The following is an 18,721-nucleotide window of genomic DNA, read 5'->3' as shown; positions in this document are numbered from 1 at the left end:
ATGATAATCTTCAAGTTTAACATGTTGCTCTACATTTTTCTATAATTTTATCAGAAATATTTTCCACATAAATCTTCAATTTTATCGTAAAATGTTTTTACTTCCCTTTTCAATAAAAGAGCATGCTTTTCAAAGAAAAGGAAGGGATGACTTGGTTTACCTTTTTCTATTTGGCTTTGTTTCCAGTAGCATTTATTAAAATAACCTTTTCTTCCCTGCAGTTTTCTGTGGGTTATATCCAGAGTCTTTTGTGTTGGCTGTGAGGCTATCTGCTCAATAAAGTCTGCCATGCTTAATCCTTCTTTTCAATTTGAATAATGTAACTACAAATATTGATGGCAGTTGAATTGTGTTGGATGCTATTGTATCATTTTAATGCATGTACTGAGACATTTTGACATTTTTTGTTTCTTGTATTTGTAATATTTTCTCCAAGAATCAGTTTAACTTTATTATGTACTTTTGTTTTTCTTAAAATTTCTGCATGTCTCCAGTCTCTAATAATAGTATTAGTATCATTATCATCATTATTATTAAGTTTATTGATCTCTTCTTTCGTTCTTTCTTTTTTAAGAAAGAGTTTCTCTGTATAGTCCTAGCTGTCCTAGTCCTAGCTCTGTAGACTAGGGTAGCCTTGAACTTACAGAAATCTGCCTGCCTTTGCCTCCTGACTTCTGGAGCTAACGGAGTGCACCACCACCACCCAGCTTCTTCCTTCTTTCATGAATGAAGGTTGTGCTCACTGGGCAAGTGCTCTACCAATGAGCTATGTCCTAGTTCCATTTCTTTTTGGTTGCAGTTGCAGTTTTAAAATTTAGTGTGAGGGAGAGGATGGCTTAGAGCTAGTGATCCTCCTGCCTCAACTTCCACAGGCTGGGAGTATAGATGCACACCATCATACCCAGCAAGAATTCATGTTTCTACTCATTGGGCTTGAATTTTGTCTTATATTTCTTTTTCTCTCAAGTATTACACCCTCACTGTAGTTTCCTTTCCCTTCCCCCAATCCCTCTGTCTTCCTCTCCTTTCCACCACATCCACAGCCATCCCCAATTTACCTCTTCTCAGAAAGAACAGGTCTTCAGGGACACCATGTTTAATGTTCTTTTATATATCCAGGAGATTAAATTTGTTAATTGTTTTGTTCAAATGTTCTATATTTCTTTTTAGAAAATTATCAGGCATAGCAAAGGTCATGATTTTGAAATAGTTCTGTTTTCCTAACTAGATACCAACCATGGAGTAAGTATTTACTACTGATTTTAAAAGACTGACACATGATAATTCTACCTGCTTATGATGCTGTATTTCCACATAGTGTCATGATCAGATCTGGGAGACTGGCAGATCCTTACTGCAGATATCTTCATTTCCTTGTTTGATGAACATTCAGAATCCTTTGTAGGCTGTTTAAAAACACAGAACCACCTGTGGGCAAACAGTTACCAGACCACATTCTTTATAGATCATTAGACATGCTCCTTACCAGTTACCAGACCATGTTCTATATAGTTACCAGGACATATCCTATATAGATCATTAGACACACTCCTTACCAGTTACCAGACCACGTTCTATATAGTTACCAGGACATATCCTATATAGATCATTAGACACACTCCTTACCAGTTACCAGCCATGTTCTATATAGCTACCAGGACACATCCTATATAGATCATTAGACATGCTCCTTACCAGTTACCAGACCACGTTCTATATAGTTACCAGACCACATTCTATATAGTTGCCAGACCACGTTCTATATAGTTACCAGGACACATCCTATATAGATCATTAGACACACTCCTTACTAGTTACCAGACCACGTTCTATATAGTTACCAGGACACATCCTATATAGATCATTAGACATGCTCCTTACCAGTTACCAGTCATGTTCTATATAGCTATCAGGACACATCCTATATAGATCATTAGACATGCTCCTTACCAGTTACCAGCCATGTTCTATATAGATCATTAGACATGCTCCTTTTACCCACTGCTCCCAGGGACATATGGCCATCTCTGTCCACCATCACACACCCTTACCAGGGTCTGCTAACATTTATTCTATTTTCTATTTTCATGAGCTAAACTATCCAAGCGTCCATGTGCGAGAATATTCAGTGTTTGTCTTTCTATGCTGAATTATATTACTTATTGTAGCACCATCTAGCTCTGTCTACTATACAAGTGATAGGTTTCTAATATTTTATGGAAGAGTGGCATTACATTGTATATAATGTGGACACTGGTTGAATCAATGTCTTGGCTATTATGCATAGTGACACATTAAACGTGGCATGTAGGTGTTTCTTTGACATACATTTAACAGTATTTTGTGAGGATTTAAATTTTTACCAATATTTTAAAAGTTACATGTTCATACTTTGTATGTTGATGACCCCATTTCTCACCCTCTGAACCCTTGATTCACACTCCAACCCTTACACAGGCCTCTATCGAATTCACATGCTTTTACAATTCATTTAAATTTTTAGTTCATTAACTTTGTGGCCCAGCAAGATTAACCTCTGCCATTGTTGTGACCATGGGTTTGCTGCTGTCAGGTGGAGCCAACATTAAAGCCATTGAATCCTCTTCCAGAACCTTCAGCAGCCATAGTTCAGGGGTCCAGGGGAGGCTCCAGGAGCTCCTTCTTCTTCCATGACTGATTGTTGCTCTGGCCAGTTGTGGGCAGGTGGGCTCAGAGCAGGTGCTGTGAGTTAATGACCACAGTAGCTAGATCAAGTTTGGGGGTGGTGTTTCACTGCTGTCCCTGTTTCCCATGTCCCATAGTCTCTCTCTTCTACAAGCACCCCTTAGAGTGGGTGGTACAAGTGACTTGTCTAGGGCTGGCACTTGTTTTTTTTGTTGTTGTTGAATATATCTTCATTTACATTGCCAATGGTAAAACCTTTCCTGATTACTCCCCTCCCCAAAGATCCCCCCAACCCCTCCTCCCACCCCCTGCCTCCACATGTATGCCCCTCCACCCGACACACTCTCACCTCCCCCCCTTGGTTTCCCTTTGTTGGGGCCTCTATTGAGCATTTACCTGACCAAGGACCACTCCCCCCACTGATGTCCAACAAGGCCTACCTCTGCCACATTTTTGTCTGGAACCATGTGTACCCCTTGGTTGATGGTCCAGTCCCTGGGAGTCTTGGGGCAACTGGGTGGCTGAAGTCATTGTTCTTCCCATGGGGCTGTAAACTCCTTCAGCTTCTCCGGACCATGCCTCCAGCTCCTCCATTGGGGACCCCACGCCCAGCCCAATAGTTGGTTGCTAGCTTCTGCCTCTGTATTTGTAAGGCTCTAGCAGGGCCCCTCTGGAGACAACCATGGCATGCTCCTTTTGGTATATGTTTCTTGTCATAGTGTTGGGATTTGTTGACTGTTTATAGGATGAATCCTCAGGTAGGGCAGTCTCTGGGTGACTTTTACTTCAGTCTCTGCTCCACACATTGTCTCCCTTATTGCTCCTGTGAGTATTTGTTCTCTTTCTCAGAGGAACCAAAGCACCCTCACTTAAGTCCTCCTTCCTCTTGAGCTTCCTGTGCTGGGTGAATTGTAACTTGTTTATTTTGAGCTTTTGAGCTAATATCTGCTTATTAGTGAGTGCATACCATGTGCGTTCTTTTGTGATTGGGTTACCTCGCTCAGGATGACACTTTCTAGTTCCATCCATTTGCCTAAGAATTTCATGAATTCATTGTTTTTGTATATATATCACAGTTTCTGTATCCATTCCTCTGTTGAGGGACATCTGGGTTCTTTCCAGCTTCTGGCTATTATAAATAAGGCAGCTATGAACATAGTGGAAATGTGTCCTTATTACATGTGGAGCATCTTCTGGGTATATGCCCATGAGTAGTATAGCTGGGTATGCAGGTAGTACTATGTCTAATTTTCTGAGGAATTGCCAAACTGATTTCCAGAGTGGTTTTACCAGCTTGCAATCCCACCAACAATGGAGAAGTGTTCCCTTTCCCCCACATCCTCTCTAGCAACTGCTGTTCCCTAAGTTTTTCATCTTAGCCATTCTGACTGGTGTGAGGTGGAATCTCAGTGTTGTTTTGATTTGCATTTCCCTGATAACTAAGGGTGCTGAACATTTCTTTAGGTGCTTTAGAGCCATTTGAGTTTCCTCAGTTGAGAATTCCCTGTTTAGCACTGTACCCCATTTTCTTAATAGGGTTATTTGACTCTCTGGAGACTAACTTCTTGAATTCTTTGTATACATTGGATATTAGCCCTCTATCGGATGTAGGGTTAGTAAAGACCCAGAAAAGAACCCACACACATACGGTCACTTGATATTTGACAAAGGAGCTAAAAACATCCAGTGAGAAAAAAGACAGCATTTTTAACAAATGGTGCTGGATCAACTAGAGGTCTGCATGCAGAAAAATGCAAATCGACCCATTCTTATCTCCTTGTACAAAGCTCAAGTCCAAGTGGATCAAGGATCTACACATAAAACCAGACACACTGAAGCTTATAGAGCAGAAAAAGTGGGGACCAATCTTGTTCCTGAACAGAACACCAATGGCTTATGCTCTAAGAACTAGAATCGACAAATGGGACCTCATAAAACTGCAAAGGACACAGTCAATAGAACAAAACCACAACCAACAAATTGGGGAAAGAGCTTTACTAACCCTACATCTGATAGAGGGCTAATTTCCAATGTCTACAGACAGTGCTCTTAACCACTGAGCCATCTCTCTAGCCCCATGGGCTTCTGATGTGGATGGAAGACCAGGAGCTCTCCAGGAATCCTCCAGGCCCCTGGTGTCAGAATGGGATTGTCCAGGCACCCAGCAGATGGATGGATCAATTACCAGGTTCTCAACTTCTCTGAGAGTAAACACCCATTGTTGGAATGTAACAGCTGTATTCTGTAAGGTTTGACTCCTAGCACCTCTGTGGCAGCTCATTATCATCAGTAACTCAGTTCCAGGGGTTCAATGCTCTCTTCTGGCCTCCTTAGGTACGGCTTACATATGGTATACAGAGAGTGTAATTGGACTTCCCAGTGTGGCATTCCTGAGTTTTTTTTTTTTTTTTTTTCCTCGCTTCCCTGTATCCTTGGGCACCAAAGTCTGACTGCTTAGGTTGCTGCCTTTTAAAAATATTAATAACATCAAAATCGCTAGGAGGCCTTTGTCTCTTGGTTTCAAATTCTTTTTTCCCAGCACCATGTGCACCTGGTGGTAATATGACATACAGCCCACAGATTCATGGATTTTAAGGGTTTTTAATTTTTTATTCATATCATATTTTAATAGGATATGGTTTTTGTCTAAAAAGTTGGTTTGGCCATTGCCTTAAAGGGTTTTATTGCTGTGTGATCAGACACCTTGACTAAGGCAACTCTTTTTTTTTCCTTCTTAATCAGGGGTTTAATTAGAAAGGAGGAGAGTTTTCTAAGGTTTCCGGGTTACAACAAGAGTCCAATCCTCCCAATTTACAACCGAGAATTCTGTCCTGGAGATATGTGACATCCCACCAGATGCCACCCAGCTAGAAAACACTCCAGCCAGGACTGGACTCACACTGTACTCTCTGGATTTATATTTTCTTTCTTTGTTTCTTTCTTTGTTTCTTTGTTATTTCTTTCTTTCTTTCTTTCTTTCTTTCTTTCTTTCTTTCTTTCTTTCTTTCTTTCTCTCTCTCTCTCTCTCTCTCTCTCTCTCTCTCTCTCTCTCTCTTAAATAGTGGTGTACCTCATGTGTTCTTATTTTATTTTATTTTATTTTATTTTATTTTATTTTATTTTCCGTATTCTTTGTTTACATTCCAAATGCTTTCCCCTTTCCCGGTTCCCATCTCCCTATAAATCTCATAAGCTCTCTTCCCTCTGCCCATTCCCCAATCACCCCCTCCCATTTCCCTGTCCTGGTATTCCCCTACAATGCTGGATCAAGCCTTTCCAGGACCAGGGACCTCTCCTTCCTTCTTCTTAAGAATCATTTGATATGTTAATTGTGTCTTGAGTATTCAGAGCTTATGGGCTAATTAATATCCACTTATCAGTGACTTCATTCCATGTATATTCTTTTGTGATTGGGCTACCTCACTTAGGATGATATTTTCCAGTTCCAACCATTTGCCTAAAAATTTCATGAATTCATTGTTTTTAATTGCCAAGTAGTATTCCACTGTGTAAATATACCACATTTTCTGTATCCATTCCTCCATTGAGGGACATCTGGGTTCTTTCTAGCTTCTGGCTATTATAAATAAGGCTACTATGAACATAGTGGAACATGTGTCCTTACTGCATGCTGGGAAATACTCTGAGTATATGCCCAGGAGTGGTATAGCAGGGTCCTCCGGAAGTGTCATGCTCAGTTTTCTGAGGAACCGTCAGACTGATTTCCAGAGTGGTTGTACCAACTTGCAATCCCATCAGCAGTGGAGGAGTGTTCCTCTCTCTCCATATCCTCGCCAACACCTGCTGACTCCTGAGTTTTTAGCTTATGCTCTAAGATCAAGAATTGATAAATGGGACCTCATAAAATTACAAAGTTTCTATAAGGAAAAGGACACTGTCAAAAGGACAAAATGGCAAACAACAAATTGGGAAAAGATCTTCATCAACCCTACATCCGACAGAGGGCTAATATCCAATATATACAAAGAACTCAAGAAGGTAGACTCCAGAGAGTAAAATAACCCTATTAAAAAATGGGATACAGAGCTAAACAAAGAATTTTCACCTGAAGAATTTTGAATGGCTGAGAAGCACCTTAAGAAATGTTCAACGTCATTAATCATGAGGGAAATGCAAATCAAAACAACCCTGAGATTTCACCTAATACCAGTCAGAATGCCTAAGGCCACTCTTATAAGGACAACATTTAGCTGGGACTGGCATACAGGTTCAGAAGTTCAGTCCATTATCATCAAGGCTGGAGTATGGCAGCATCCAGGCAGGCATGGTACAGGAGGAGCTGAGAGTTCTACATCTTCATCTGAGGTCTTCTAGAAGGCTGGCTTCCATGGAGCTAGGATGAGGGTCTTTTTTTCTCTCTCTCTTTTTCCCCCCTGATGTCAGGGTCAACCCTCAATCAGTCTCCCCAGGCAAGTGACAAAAAGGCGACCATGAATGGCTATTATAAGCAGTTTTTATACTTTTTAGGGGCACAGGTTACATCAGCAAGGTTACAATTCAAACTTATTGGCTAAACATATTGACCTTTAAATCAGGCTAGTAAGCCTGACAGACATTTGAATTCTACATGGGACTTTCCAGAGGGTCAGTGAGTATTCTGAGAATTTTTTTTTTGGATTTGGTTTTGTCGAGACAGGGTTTCTCTGTGTAGCCCTGGTTGTCTTGGAACTCACTCTGTAGACCAGGTTGGCCTCGAACTCAGAAATCCACCTGCCTCTGCCTCCCAAGTGCTGGGATTACAGGCATGCGCCACCACTGCCCGGCTTCTGAGAATTTTTTACTCAAGAATGTTCCTGAGGGTGGAGAATGGAACATTGGTCTTGCCTTGACCCCAGGTGGGAGGGGGAATCTGTAAGGAGGTGTGGGACTGGAAAATCCCTTAGGGTCTCTCTAGGATGAGGGTCTTAAAGCCCCCACCTGCAATGACACACTTCCTCCAGCAAGCCATACCTACTCCAACAAGGCCGCACCTCTTAATTTTGCCACTCCCTAGGCCAAGCATAATAAAACCATCATAGCTATGGAGACCAAAGAAGGTGTCACTGAATCACCCATTACAGATGTTTGAGAACTCTCCTGTCTATGCTGGGAACTTAACAAGGGTTCTCTAAGAGAGTAAAATTTGCTTTTTCCACTTGATTTTCTTTCTAGTTCCCACAAACTAAAGTATCTTAGTTCCCAAAGTTAGAAGAAGACCACTGACTCAAATCATCATGGCCAGATTAATTAAAGCAAGCAATTAAAACAAGCTTTTTTATTTGTGTACACAGGCCTCGTCCTCCTCAGGCAGGGTTGAGAGGTCAGCATGGGATGTGAGAAAGATAGAGGTAGGGGTTTCCAAATGGGGGGATTTGTCAGGTGACATAGGTGGGGTTATAGGGGCAGAACACAAGCATGACAAGCTAGTCCTAAGGACCTCCTGAAGCAAGGACAAGGTGGTCATAATGAGGTGGTCGTCACAAAGGTAGGGTTACAAGATGGCTATAAACAACTTTTTAAAACAAAGACATGATTCCCAGTTCTGGAATAGTCAGTACAGAACTGTTTGTAGTTGAGGTTGCAGGTGGGGCATAGCCCTGCCCTTGAGAAACAACGGTTTTATCACAAACAAGAATGAACCTAGTTTGTTTTTACTATGAGATGTCTTCTTCCTCTTTTTTTTTTAAATAGATTTATTAATTTATTTCATGCATATGAGTACACCACCATTGCTCTCTTCATACACACCACAATAGGGCACCAGACCCCATTACAGATGGTTGTGAGCCACCATGTGGTTGCTGGGAATTGAACTCAGGACCTCTGGAAGAGCAGTCAGTGCTCTTAACCACTGAACTATCTCTCCAGCCCATGAGGTGTCTTCTAAGCCTAAGATGGAAGCAGGCTGGTTTCCCATGATCTTGAATTTCTGACCCTTTACCTCCACATTTTGAGCAGGAAGGATTACAGAAATGCCTGGTTTATGAGGGCTTTGTGCATGATAGGTGCCCTAGTCAGTCATTGTTGCAACAAAACACCATGACCAAGAAACAAATTGGGAATGAAAGGGTTTATTCAGCTTATACTTCCACATTGTTGTTTATTACTGAAAGAATTCAGGACAGAAACTCAAGCAGGGGAGGATCCTGGAGGCAGAAGCTGATGCAGAGGCCATGGGAGTTCTGCTTACTGGTTTGGTCTTCAGAGCCTGCTCAGTCTGCTTTCTTACAGAGCCCAGAATCACCAGCCCAGGGATGGCACCACCCACCATGGACTGGGTCCTCCCCTATTGATTACCAATTGAGAAAATGTCTTACAGCTGAATCTCATGGAAGCATTTACTCAACTGAGACTTCCTCTCTGATGACTGTAGCTTGTGTCAAGTTGACACACAAAACCAGCCACTACACTAGGCAAGCACTCTATTAAGTAAGTTTCAGACCATCCACAGGCTCACACATCTGCACACTTAGTTCCTAGCTGATAGCACTGTTCTGGGAGGCTGTAGAACTTGGGGTACGTGGCACCCATACAGCAGAAATCTGTCTCCAGGGCTGGGATCTGAAGGTCATATTTTCCTCTGGCTTCAACTTGAGCCCTTTGAGTTTTTGTCCTGAGAGATGCAGCAAGCCTTGTCTTGAGCTCCCACTACTCGGGTTGGACCCATATCTCTTTGTCTTTCCCATCATGATGGCCATGCAGACTTCAAACTGTGAGTGCACACAAACCCTTTACCCTTTAAGGTGCTTCAAAGTGGCAAGAAAACACATTCCTATTAGAATAAGTTTTCCCAAACTTAAAATAGATGCAGGCTGAGCACAGAGAGAAGCAGCCATGCAACCAATCATGTTCACGGACTGTCAATTGCATCTGGAGGGTTTCATCTCTCCAGCAAGTCTCTAACTCTGATTTATAGCTTCTACACTTTAGCCATAGGCATCTTCTTGTGTCTATAAGACTCTATTGAGACACTTGTGAGGTTCATGGATAGGCTGAGTGAGATATAGTTAATGAATTAAGTGTGTGTGTGTGTGTGTGTACATGTGTATATACACTTATGTCATAGCATACATTTTAGGGAGTTTTTGAGGTCAGTCTATCTTTCTACCTCATGGGTCTTGGGAAGCAAACATGGCTGTCAGACTTGGTGTCAAGCACCTTCATTGCTGAGTCATCTCTCTGGGCCCACAGAAAGTTTTGGGAGGGGCAAGTTCTTTTTATTTATTTTTTTAATTCATTTCATTCCTTCCTTTCTTCCTCACTTCTTTCCTTCATTCCTTTCTTTTTTTCTTTTTCCATCCTGACTGTGGTTTCCCCTCCCTCCTCTCAGTCTCCCTACATCTCCTCTGTGCCTCTCCCATCCACTCCTCTGTTTCTCTTCAGAAAAGGGCAGGGCTCCGGTGGATATCAACCAACCATGGCATATCAAGTTGTAGTAAGACTAAGCTCCTCCTCTTGAATTGAGGCTAGATGAGGGAACTCAGTAGGAGGAAAGGCCCCTTTAGCAAGCAAAAGGTTCAGAGACAGTCCCCTTTCTCCGTTAGGAGTCCCACAAGAAGACCGAGCTACAGGACTGTAGCTTGTCCACAGAGAGCCTCGGTCAGCCCCTTGCAGGCTGCTTTGCTGTCAGTTCTTCAGTCTCTGTGACCCACTATGTGCAGAGGTTGGTTGATTCTTTGGGTTTTCTTGGAATGTCCTTAATCCCTCTGGTTCTGACAACCATTCCTCCCCGACTTCAGCAGGATTACCCGAGACCTAATGTCTGCCTGTGGATCTCTGCATCTGTTTCTGTCCATTATAAGATGAAGCCTCTCTGATGACAGTTGGGCCAGCCACCAATCTACCAGTATAACAAAATGTCATTAGGAATCATTTTCTAACTGAGTCTCTTGGGCTGTCCAGCCTCTGGGTCCTGACCCTCCAGACAGTGTCAGGCGCAGGCTCCTTCTCATTGAATGGGCCTCAAGCTGGACCAGCCATTTGTTGGCCATGAGACAGGTTCTTTAGAGACCTAAAACTGTCGGTCCTACTGCCTCAAGTGCCACAGTGCTCGGATCCCCAGTGTGTGCTGCTACGCTCAGCTTTTAGCATGCACACCAGTTGTTATGTCTATTTCAAAATCCTAAATGTCTTTGAAATACTTTTAAATCTGTAAGTGTTTTCCACTTACACCACAGGCACAGTGTCATCTGAGAGTATGGGACAGGGAACAAGACACAGCCACAATCATGATGCCTGTGGGGGCTTATCTCTGGTCTGTACCTATTTCCCTGAAGATGCAAATGCCACCCCAAAGACATTGATTGTCCTAGAAGGATGGGCCAGCATATTGGTTCAGAGCAAAGCAGAAAGGGGGAGTGAAGCTGACACAAAAATTAACATTTCCACTGGAGATTGAGTTCCAGAAATAGCTTCAGTAGCTGAAGAACAAATGATTGCAAGAAAAACACGCTTCCAGGCTCAGCTTGGGCTGGTCCCCGTGCTTTGGAGAACTCAGACTTGGGGCCCAAGTTGTAGGCATGTGGACATAATGGATGCCATGGAGACGCTCTGTTCAGAAACATTAAAAATAATCCACTTCCTTAGAACTAAACAGCAACCCGAGCGACAGGAGTGCTTGGTGAGAGACAGAAATAGCTTCCCAGGGCTCCTGCCTCTCCCTCTTCATTAGTTGCCTTCTTCACAGATCACCTCATCTATTTACTTAAAATGGGACTCCAGACGCCAAGCAACCCAGCCTCTCCAGCTTGCACAGTCCCACCCTAAGAAAGTGGAGATTATATAACTTGTTTTCAATTGTGCAGACGGTGGAGGATTCACATGTTCAGGCTGGTGAGCTTCCTGGACAGAATTTTAAAGTGTTTATCTGAAGTTTATCCAGACAGGAAGCCCAGCTGAAAGCAGAAAGGAGCCAGGCTCCCGGAGGAGGAAGGCTGGGGACCCACTTGGCGGGGGTAGATCTGAGCTATGACACTCCCTAGGAGTCACAACAGGGAGGTGAGGGGCATCTGCTTGATTTAGGATGTCCCTGATGATGGAGGTGATCAAATCAGGAATCCTTACTGGTTCCTGTGGCTGCGTGGTAAGCTACCCTGGCACTGCCAGGTCCAGACACTCTGGTGCTCAGGGTCCTGATGAATCTAGAAAGAGCTGGGCAGAATTGTCACCTCCTGAAGGCTCTTCTGGGCTTTGATGAGACAGGCTGTTGACTAACCTGTTGCTGGGGCCCTGCCTGGTTTGCTTCTGAATATCCCGTGCAGCTGTCCAGCATGCCATCCTGGTGGACCAGCCTGTTACCTTGGAGCTGACTCCTTAGTAAAGATTCCTAAGAAAACTGTCAGATGGGAGTGGCTTTTCTGATCTGGTCTCTTGACCATACACAGTGGTTGTGTCAAAGCGGTTCCCAACCCATTGGCACTCAATGGGAGAAGACACGGATTTCATCTCTCATAGGGGGCCATGATAAACCACACTCCACAGTATTAGACATATATACTCACTTATTCCCACACAACCTCATAAGAAATAGCATACTACTATAACTCTCAATGTTTTATAGCTGAGAAGATGTAGATTCAGAGCAATTAAGTATCTTGCTTTAGGCCACGTAACTAATAGGACAGTATGTAAACCCAAAGATGTCTGACTCCAGGTATCTGGTACTTCTTCACAGCTGCAAGGTGTTTTGAAGTTGGTCATGGCAGTTGTTTTCAGCATTTAGGAAACTCCACTCACCATAGAATGCTAATACAGGAAGTGTCAAAAAGATATTCTGCCAGCCTCTTCAAAACCAGGGCACTGGTCTCAGGGTGTAGTCATCGAGTTAGAACAGCATTTTGGGTAAGGTTTCAGTTGCTTATCTGCAGATGAGGTCTCTACTCAGGTAGCCTGCATGATGCTAAGAGGATTACAGTGACGTTTCCAAGACTGAACAAACAAGAAACAGATGGACCATTATAGGAGTTGTGAGCTGGTCATTACCTAGGCAGTGCAGGCTGAACTTCTTGCCTGTCTGGACACATGGAGTCACACAGAGGGATGTGGAGACTCTGTGGTTGAGATTGATGCTGTCCTTCATTATCCCAGCTGGGCAGAATAAAGTGGGGGCCAAAGCACTGTGCAACCTCAACCAGGGCAGGGAGGCCAGGAGGCTCTACCTGGAGAAAGTGATTTCTATATTTTTCCTCAATCCTTTCCTCTCTTCTGTGGAATGTTTTAGAAAGAGGCCTAGCCCAAAAGATAGGTGAACTAGGACAGATTTTCTACCTTATACAGAAGTCAAGGGAAATTATTGACATTATACAGAGAATCATCAAGTTGGCAGGCATGGTCACAGTTCATGTAGAACTCTGTCTCTCTATCTGTTCTTTCCTCTTTTCTGTAAGGGTGGCTCTTGGGGTGGGACAACCTTTTCTCTGGCTGCCTTGCAGATAGGTTGACCAGCAGAATACTTCAGGTTTTTAGGTCCTAGCTCTAAGATGACAACTTGATTTTTTCCCCTCCTTTTCCACCACAAGGAAGTGATGGCAGTCTGAGCAGACAGAGATGGAAGTTATTGATGCAATCTTACTAGCTTATTCCCTTTGTTAATATGACAGGGTAGATTTACATCTCCAATCAATGGTTTCTACAAGGAAACAGGAATGCTGTCAGTACTGGTTCCATGAGGTATGCTTGGTAAAGGTTAGGTAGAATGAATGGCTTTGTCTCCTGTGACTAAAACTGATAGAAAAATTTGGTAAATTGAGCAGAGCCCAGAATCTTCAACTCTTGTTTCTAGAGTGTCTCTGGATGGAAAACAAAAGCCTGGATTATTGTTGTCAGAAAAATGTAGACCCAGTTGAACTTCCATTTCAGACATGCATGGTTTTCTTTTAGTATACCTATTTTGTGTGCTATTTGGGATATTTGTGCAATGTTTTCATTATTAATCTGAATTTACATTTAACTGAGGCATCTTGTATTTTTATTTGCTAAGTCTGGCATCATCTTCCACCCAGATACAAATCTCTGCTGGACTTGAGTAGTTAAACTCCTATCTAAAAACTGTTTGGTTCTTTTCCTCCCAAATCTACAGAGTCTGACACACAGCAGAAACTCAAGGGAAAAAACAATTCATGCCTCAGAGGAAACAATGATAAACTAGTTCAGGACCGTCTGACATTTGAAACCAATAAAGTCTCACAGTTGTGCTTTCTTTTGACAGCTTTAACTTTGCATTCCCATTCTCCCATACCTGGTATTGGCCATCTACCCATTTGGAAGAGCTTAAACAATTCCAGTAATGCTTTTCACTTTCTCATGTTTGAAGAAGACAGGATTTCAGAGATGATGGAATGCAGTTACCCATCTTTTTTTCTTCAAGATTTCAAGACACGGTTTCTCTGTGTAGCCCTCCTGGAAATTGTTCTGTAGACCAGGCTGCCTGCCCTTGTCACCCAACTGCTGGGATTAAAGGCTAAAAGCGTGTGCGCTGACTGTCTGGCTGGATGCAATACCTTTAATGTGTCCAATTTAAAAGTTATATGGTTTTTAAAAAAATAGGGAAATCTTTAAAAACACAGTCCTTATATCTTAGCTAGGGTCTTACTGCTGTGAACAGATACCATGACCAAGACAACTCTTATAGGGACAACATTTAATTGGGGCTGACTTATAGGTATCAGATGTTCAGTCCATTATTCTCAAGGCAGGAACATGGTGGCAGCCAGGCAGGCATGGTACAGCTGGAGCTGAGAGTTCTATCTTCATCTGAAGGCTGCTTGCAGGATACTGGCTTCCAGGCAGCTAGGATGAGGGTCTTAAAGTCCACACCCTCAGTGGCACACCTACTCCAGCAGGGCCACACCTTGTAATGTGCCACTCCCTGGGCTGGGCATGTGCAGGCCATCACACCTTACTTTTCAGCTTCATCAGGCTCACAGGCTGACTCAGGTCAAGTTCACTGGGATTTGTCTTTGCGGAGCTTCCTGCTGTGGTTTTGTCCATGTTGATGCTGTTGATGGTGCTGTAAAGATGGCTCATCTTTACATCTGACTGCTGGCAAGGGAGTTACGCTGGGGAGCTGAAGACTTTGAGCCATGATTTCCCTTCTGCTCGTCTTTCTCTGAGTTTTTAATTTAGATTCTTGGTCTTGGCCTGTGGACCTTTCCTAGCATTCACTGCCTTTCCTACTGCAGTACTGTCCCATCCTCTGCACTAAGATCAGAGTGCCTTGGCTTGACTGCCTCCTGGGTGGGCATCACTGGCAGAAGACAACAGCTGGTATGTACCACAGACACCTCTTCTCTTCAGAAGGCTCCCTAGTGTCCAGCAATCGCAACACTACTGAACTAACTGTAGCAGCTTTTTTGAGCCCACCATCCACTCATAGTCATATTATGTACTTCAGGCTTGCCCTGGACTAACCACACACACCACAATAGCTTCATATGCTACAATTTTAGTAATGTATCATCCCACCAGCCTTTAAAAATTGCCTGTTACCATTTACCACCAGCGCACTCTCTATTTACCTTCTGCCTTTGCTATCTATGACTGCCTGCATCCTCCACCACTTGGATATTTTTTTGTCACTGGACTCAGCCTCTCTTCCTAAGGAGCAAACTCACTGCCACTGTCTTTTAAGCAGTCTTTCAAATTAGCTGCTTATATTTCTGTTAACTGATGTGTTACACTGGCAGCACTTGGGAATCAACTTGAAAGTCATTTTCAGAACTGTTACCAGTTCTTTTAAGCCCTTTAGAATGGATGGTCTATCTTGGCTAGTGGAAAGGAGAGATTCTTTAATCAGTATGGTGTGATGTAGAGAGCTGTTGCAAATGTAGTCGGTACAGAGATGGGATAATCCACTCTATGCATTTTAGACATTTGCTTTCACTTTGGCTCGTCCTTCTCTGAGCCCAGAGTTCCCACTGGGCTCCCCACATGTCACTCCTTAATCCACTGGAACTGGAGGCCTGAAGGAAGCAGGCCGAGGACTGGGCTTATTTAGTGGGTATGTGTCTAAGTTGGGATTCTTGACTAACGCCTCTGCAGGCATTCTTTTTAAGCCATAGCCAGAGTGCCTTGGTGATTGACCTTGGTGTGAACTTTTGTATTAGCTAGCAGCTGTGTGTCCCATGCTAACTTTTTTCTCCAAGCTGCATTGCCCAGCCTGTCATTGGCTTGTTCCTTAGAGATCGAAAGCCATTCTCTAGGGCAAGATTCCTTTTGCAATGGCCCCAGGCTCACTTCCTACTGTGGGTTCCACAAGAGTTCCCCAGGACTCACTACACTAGATCTGAGCAACTGCATTTCATTTCATCCTGGGGCTGTACTCTCATCCCCACCGGACTCCCTGACTTTCAGACTGACTTTGAGAACCATTCAAGTCACACTATGCAAGTGAGGCTAGTGAAGGCACTTGCAGTCCAGTGTGATGGATAGTGCTTGCTTTGTTTACCCCTAATCTGCTAGCACATTTGTGCTACTACTAATAGAGTATTTCCAAATAAATTCTTGGAATTCAAACCTATGGCCTTGAACTTACTAGCAAGTGCTCTACCATTGAACCCTGAGTCCCTACAAAACTTCTGTCTCTTTACTGGTAGATGTTAGGTCAGGATTTTACTGAACTATATCTGCAGCTTTAAAAGATATTTTTTATCATAGACAGACTCACTGGGCAGGCCTTGAACTTGCAATCCTCCTATCTCAGCATCCTAAGTAGTCACAGTCCTACCCCACTTCTCCCAGGATTGTACTTTCTCTGAGCTTATCATTTCCTTTGTGTGAGCCTGAGTATCTGTCCTTCCAGCTTCTTAGCTGTGATCTCATCAAAGCAGTTGGTCAGAAAGCAATTTAGAGCGTTCTGAAAGAGCAAGTTGGGAATGAGGCTTAATTGGTAGCATGCTTGCCTAGCATGCCCAAAGTCATAGGCTGGATACCCAACATACGTAAAACCAGGTGTGGCAATACCTATAATTTTAGCATCTGGGAGGTAGAGGTAGGAGGTCAGGAGTCCAACATCATCTTTGCTTTATAGTGAATTCGAGGCCAGCATGGCTTATAAGAGGCCCACTCTCAACAAACATTCAAGTGGACAGATGTGGCATAGACTGAGAGGAAGACCATCAAGTGAAGAGTCAGCCCAAGTGGGTCTTCCTCTGTGTTAGCTGCTTGGAGCTGCGAACCCTTGACCATTTATCTTAAGCTTTGTCCCTGTATCTTTCAGGTCTTGAGAATCATCAAGAGCTGAATTGTATAGATGACTGGCATTTTCCTTGAATCATGTCAGAGATGATCCTGAATCATTTGCACTTGCATTGGGCAGGCAGCCTTTGCATGCCCAGCATCATCTGGACTCTCGCAGCTCTGGGGGGACTTCTGACTTAAGGCTGGTTTTCATTTGCATGCTTTCCCTGCCTTGATGGTATGCAGTCTGGGCTATCTGTGAGCCACTTTTATTTCTTAACTTTCATGTCCTCCTTTCTAGATCATCATCATCTCTGCCATTAGCCCTTGACAAATGGGCACATAAGACAGCAGCTCAGATGGCTGGGTGTTTGTTCTGTGATTCCACGAAATCAGGTTGCATTCCAGTTCCTTTAGTGATTTGCTGAATAACTGTGGCAAAAGCCCCAGTTTTCTCATTTGAAAATGAGGGCAATTGCTCTCTGCTCCTCTCTGTTCCAGAGTCAGTCACATCTTTTTGTGCAGTGCCATCCTGTAGACAAATGGTGAAGGTGTGGGAATGGATTTGGCCATATTGGGCATCTGGTAACCAGGATTGTCTTCTGCTCTGCACTTGGTGAAGTGGAGACTGATGATATCAACAATTCTTTCATTGACCTCAACTACATGATCTATATGCTCCAGTATGAATCTACCCATGGCACATTCAACTACACAGTCAAGGCTGAGAATAGGCAGCTTGTCAACACCAGGAAGCTCATCACCATCTTCCGGGAGTGATATCCTGCTAATATTATATGGGGTAATGCTGGTACTGAGTATGTTGTGGAGTCTACTGGTGTCTTCATCACCATGGAGAAGGCTGGGGCTCACTTGAAGGGTGTGGCTAAAAGGGTCATCATCTCCGCCCTTTCTAAGGATGCTCCCATGTTTGTGATGGGTGTGAACCATGAGAAGAAATAACAATTCACTCAAGATTGTCAGCAATGCCTGTACTACCAACTGTTTAGCTCCCCTGGCCAAGGTCATCCATGACAACTTTGACATCGTGGAAGGGCTCATAACCATGGTCCATGCCATCACTGTTATTCAGAAGACTGTGGATGGCTCCTCAGGAAAGCTGTGGCATTACCGCCACGGGACTGCCTAGAACATCATCCCTGTATCCACTGTTGCTGCCAAGGCTGTGAGCAAGGCCATTCCAGAGCTGAATGGGAAGCTCACTGGCATGGTCTTCTGTGTTCCTACCCCTTGTGTATCTGTTACAGATCTGACATGCCACCTGGAGAAACCTGCCAAGTATGATGACATCAAGAAGGTGGTGAAGCAGGCAGCCAAGGACCTACTAAAGGGCATCTTGGGCTACACTGAGGACAAGGTTGTCTTCTCTGACTTCACAAGCCACTCCCACTCTTCGACCTTTGATGCTGGGGCTGGCATTGCTCTCAGTGACAACTTTGTAAATTTAATTTCCTGGTATGACAATGAATACGGCTATAGCAACAGGGCAGTGGACCTCATGGCCAATATGGCTGGCAAGGAGTCAAAAACCCTGTACCACCCACCCCAGCAAGGACACTGAGAGCAAGAGAGAGGCCCTTGGTTGCTGAGGAGTCCCTGACCCAAATCAGCCCCAACACTGATCATCTCCCTCACAATTTCCATCTCAGACCCCCATAACAACAGGAGGGGTCTAGAAAGCCCTACCTATTCTGTTGAATACTATTAGTAAAGTTCATTGCTCCAAAAAATGAGGACAGTTTCTCCCCAGGGATGAATGATAACAAATATAGTATCCAACATAAATGAGCTCTGTAATGCTAGGGAAGGTGATTCCTCAATTATATGGAAACTGGCTTCCAGTTTTGTCTTTTTTTTCCTG

General features: G+C 43.6%; 1 pseudogene; it reads left to right on the top strand.

The window, feature by feature from the left end:
* LOC127690851 (glyceraldehyde-3-phosphate dehydrogenase-like) overlaps window positions 1–18,421 on the top strand; it is a 29,020-nt pseudogene extending 10,599 nt beyond the window's left edge.
* The last annotated feature ends 300 nt before the right edge of the window (window positions 18,422–18,721 follow it).

The sequence above is a fragment of the Apodemus sylvaticus genome, chromosome 8, assembly GCF_947179515.1.
Source record: "Apodemus sylvaticus chromosome 8, mApoSyl1.1, whole genome shotgun sequence".
In the NCBI taxonomy this organism is placed as follows: domain Eukaryota; kingdom Metazoa; phylum Chordata; class Mammalia; order Rodentia; family Muridae; genus Apodemus; species Apodemus sylvaticus.
The sequence above is the reverse complement of the archived record's forward strand: the minus strand, read 5'-3'. Positions and strand labels throughout refer to the sequence as shown.